Below are 4,756 nucleotides of genomic sequence, written 5' to 3'. Positions count from 1 at the left end.
TTCTTCCGCTGTTACCTTGTCGTGCAATTTGGTTATTGCTTGTTTCTTCCCAACAAAATGGTATCAGAGCTGCATTTGTTGAAACTTTAAATTTGCTGCACCATGTTGAAACTTTAGACTCTTTTTATATTTGCTAGTAGAAGCCATTTCATTTTTGGAACTGGCCATCTTGAAGTCCTTGATATAAACTCCTCTGTGAAAAATTCCATAACTTATCTTAGTTGTCCTATAGAGTCCGTAGGTAGTTACATTTTTCATTTTCAGGTTTTTTTCTTTTCTACTTATACATTAAATGTAGATTTGTAGAATAAAACATCATATATTACTACTATTTATCAGCACCCAATAAATCGAACCAACTTACCAGAATCATACATTGTTTTTGAGGTTGTACACCATATATTGGATCAACCAAATTAAAAAAATGAAAAGTCAAGTTGCTTCACTATTTCTCTCTCTTTGCTGAGTAATTGCAGTGGAAGTGTGCTATAGGAATTTCCCCATTCTTGATGAGTTCAAACTTGTAAGCATCTCCTATTTGGAGTCCATTTGCTTCTATATTTTGTCCATCCACTTATAATTTCAAAATGATATGAATATCTCCCAAGCCACACTGACCACCATCTCTATGCTTCGTCTTTCAGAATCATCTCACAATTTCTATTCATCAATCCATTTGACTTTGCAAAATCCAGTGGAAGATACTGCCATTAAAATTTATTCCATTTGTACATTATGTTTCAGTTGTGACCAAAGAAACATAGCAAAGAAGAGGACTACAACAAATACTCATTTTAAAAGTCACGAAGAGATAACCTTGGAAGGTCTGTATTTTGTTGTTGTGCTTATTCCAGTTTTAATGTCTTTCTCTATTTCATTTTCATTTGGATTTTCATTAGTAATGATATGATAAAAATGAAATTCTTTTTTCACATAGATCAAATACTAATATGTGAATATTAGTAGCAGCTATTTTCATCAGTGAGGTGGATTTATCTTTTACTTTGTATTTGCAGGCAATTTTAGATTTATTCAAATCTCATTTTTTTTCTTCTTCTAACTCCTTGGTAATAAAGATAATTAACCAAAAAATAATGATCTCAAATCTCAATATAAAATATAACAAAATACTAAACTTACACAAAAACATCTTATAGAATATGAAGAAGTGTAGATATTATTATGTATTAGTTACTCAATGTATGAGAAGATCAAACAATTTAATTGGAGAATAAATCGTTAGTAATATCAGAAAAACCAACACAAAATTATATATTGGTTTAATATTTATTCCTTTTTATCATCAAATTTAACAATTCCTTAGATTAATCCTTATACTAATTGATTACGAATTATGAAATAAAGTGAAATATCCAATTTCAATGAGATGGATAACCTTTGATTAAAAAAATCCTTATACTAATCCTGTGCTTATCTTATCTTATCTTAAATTATATGAATATCTATTTTCTGCTGTTAGATAAAAGGTTAAAGAGTCTAAAAAAGTAAAGCAATGGTAAAGAAATATCAAAAACTAAATCCATTTACACCAACCAAAGAAATGTGTCATGGTGCAGCTTATTTTCAAATTCACAACAAATGCAAGATAGCACATCATTTCTTGTTAAGAAGTTAAGTTTTGCCTTTACTCTCATAAGCAGCTTCCTAAATCACACCTTATCAGATGTCTGAACAGATCTAATCAAGAAAAATTCATGAACTATGTAAAGGAAATTGAAACAAATAGGAGTGGAAAAGAGTTATTGAATTTAGAGAGTGAATATTGTGGTACTTACCCTATACAGATGTCACCAAATGTACCTCCTCCAATAAGCTTCAGATCACTATGTTGGCCCTTACCTCCTCCAATAAGCTTCAGATCACTATGTTGGCCCTGAGGTTTCAATTAAAGCAGCCAAATCATCAGCCATAGTCATGTGTTACTCCCTTTCTTTTTTAGACATCTTAGTGGATGAAGTAAAGACCGTCCACGTACAACTATTATGCATTCCCCAAACAACACTTCTCAATCAACTACACACTCTAAAAGTATATCAAAGTGAAAACGGCTTGTCCACTAAGCTGCCTAAATGCAAAACACTCTTTTTAACGCCATAAACCTTACTACATAACATGTTGACACTTCTGTAGACAAAATTGATGGAGCCAAGTAGGCATCACACATTGTGCAAGAGATGGTCTCCACGCCTATGTATGTTAATGCACAAAGGTCTCCTCTGGATGTCATTTGAACAAGAAATTATTCAATGAGAAGTCCCTTGATTACCTCAAAAAACCTGTTAGATTCTATTACATACAGTGAAGACATCTTGTCATCGGTTAAGACAATCAGGTTTAATCTGAATAAGCTTACAACTAAAAAATAAAGCATTAACACCATCATTAACCAAGAAAAAAAAAAGTCCTTCAATCCCTAATATTTCTAACCATGAGACTATCTGAGTATTTGGACCTAGCACTGAAGAAGAACTTACTAGTAGAAAACAGTGCACCTTGATTTAACATTCGAAATCTCAAGAAATTTGAAACCTGCCAAAACATAGAAAGAGACTAACTCTCCTCCAACTATAACAAATAGTGAGTTACACTTGTCAAAGTACTTGCTTTCTGTATGCAAAAGTAATGTTTATTGATGTTTGTAGTACCAAAATTGAGTTTTGGCATCTAACAAACAGTATTTATGATTCAGCTCTTCAAACATGTAAAGTGTTCATGTAATCCAATATGCCTCACCACAATTATAAAATCCAGTAACCTTTGCAAAAGAGAAGGTTAGAAATCTATCCTTAAAATGGTTCACTTCTACCCAAGCGGTCCAATATATACAAAGTGAAGTTCTATTTCACAAGTTGTTTGCTTTCTATCAAACAAATTCGATATCAAATTCAACACTTATTTATTGAATCACAAAATTCCATTCTAATTACCCCAAAAGTTTAAAAATAAGCAATTTAGAGCGATCTAAACCACAATTCAAAAGACATACAAATAGGCATACCCAGGATCTAAGATTATCCACCTAGTATAACAAAAAGAGAGACTCACAATTATTATAAAGAGAAGCATGAAAAATACACAAGCAAGAACCAATTAGGGATCGAATTTGTGAACTTACTTGGTTAAGCACTATACTCTAGGGCTCTCAGCAAAGATTATTAGCAGTCAGTTCTGAAACCTACTGAATATATTCGGTCATTGAGAAAAACCTAATGGTGGGAAAGATGGATTTTGGAGGTATACCTAATGGTTTGAGAAAGATGGTGGTATTAGGGGGAGGGAATTTGAAAATTTTCACGCCAAATTTTTTTTTGTACTGTTAAATAACAATAATAATTTAACAATTAAAAAACGATAGAGTAGCATAATTTCCATTTCCCAATATTAATGTTTGAAAAATATGTGTCTATATAAAATTACTACATTTTATCTATTACTAGATATTCAAGATACTTATTATTCTTTAAAATAAATAATTATAGATTTGTAGCTAATATGTAAAAGTAATTGATATATTCAAATAAATAAAATTTTATTTAAATTAATTAATAAAAGTTCTACTACGCACACTTTTTTAATTCAAGAACATCATGGATTGTATGTTGAGAAAATTTAATATTTACCACCATAATTTCATAAGATTTTCCAAATGTTTGATAAAAAGTAATCTATCAATTCTATTGATTGGTTAAAATGGACAAATAAATGGAAATAATATTTTTACTAGCAGACTAGTAATGGAGAGAGTACCGATCTCTACAGTAGGTGCCAAAGAAAAATGAGAAGAAGCCTGAAAAAGAGCAAAAAAAAGAACATTATCTTCGATATGATAAACAAAATAAAACAAGAACCTAATTATACGACTTTAGTATTATGATGTCTTTAGAATGTGAATTCACGTAGAACACCATACCACCATACGAAAATGGCATATAGGGCAAATCTGGATCATTCGCAAAGTTCAAAGGCATGTTATTTTACTAATCTTCTAACTATAAGGAAATAATATTTGGTTGGTTTAACTAGAAGATTTCCTACAAATTGACATAGCAATTATTCCAAATTTGGTGTGGATTAATCAAGTAATGTACGCCGAAATATAATTAAAAATCATAATTAAGTTAAGATGAAAGAAAAAAAAAAGTTCACGTTTAATTAATTAAATTGATGTACTCTGACATGTATTTATCATCTTTGAAGGATTATCCATAGTTAGTGACCTCTTAATTACCTTTCATTGGATTTAAATAAATTGATTGTGCAACGACCCGTATGGTCGTTATAGTCTTTTTAGTACTTCCGAGTTGGTTAGCTCATTTTTTTTGACCTCGAGGGGACCGTTGACATGCTTTCGAGTGAAAGAAGTTATTTCCTTGCCCTTCACACCAATTTCCCCAATGATATATACAAAATGCTACATAAGGTAAGGCTCTAAACTAGGACCTACTTACTTGCCATTCGGAGCTAAATATACAATGTCCATAAATAAGATCTACACTAATCAAAGATATTGACATATATTCTAACACTCCCCCCGCGCATCGTCGAACGCTTAGATCGTCCCGAAAAAATCCTCAAATAATACCAAAGGGAGACCCTTGGTAAATATATCCGCAATCCGATAACGGGATGGGACGTAGCACTCGAATTTTGGAACAAAATGAATATCCATCTCAATGTGTTTAGTGCGTTGATGTCGAGATATTGCACTAACATTATCACAATAAACCAAGGTAGC

At 31.5% G+C, this 4,756-nt stretch overlaps 1 long non-coding RNA gene across 1 annotated transcript; it reads right to left on the bottom strand.

Moving 5' to 3' along the window:
* Window positions 1-315: 315 nt before the first annotated feature.
* On the bottom strand, window positions 316-3,357 carry LOC132060714 (uncharacterized). Its single transcript, XR_009415986.1, has 3 exons — window positions 3,137-3,357; window positions 1,797-1,855; window positions 316-704 (listed from the first exon to the last, which is right to left on the bottom strand). It is a non-coding gene; the product is annotated as an uncharacterized LOC132060714 (long non-coding RNA).
* Between the last annotated feature and the right edge of the window lie 1,399 nt (window positions 3,358-4,756).

Source organism: Lycium ferocissimum, chromosome 6, assembly GCF_029784015.1.
Source record: "Lycium ferocissimum isolate CSIRO_LF1 chromosome 6, AGI_CSIRO_Lferr_CH_V1, whole genome shotgun sequence".
NCBI classification, from domain to species: domain Eukaryota; kingdom Viridiplantae; phylum Streptophyta; class Magnoliopsida; order Solanales; family Solanaceae; genus Lycium; species Lycium ferocissimum.
Note: the sequence above shows the minus strand (reverse complement) of the source record. Positions and strands in the feature narration are given on the sequence as shown.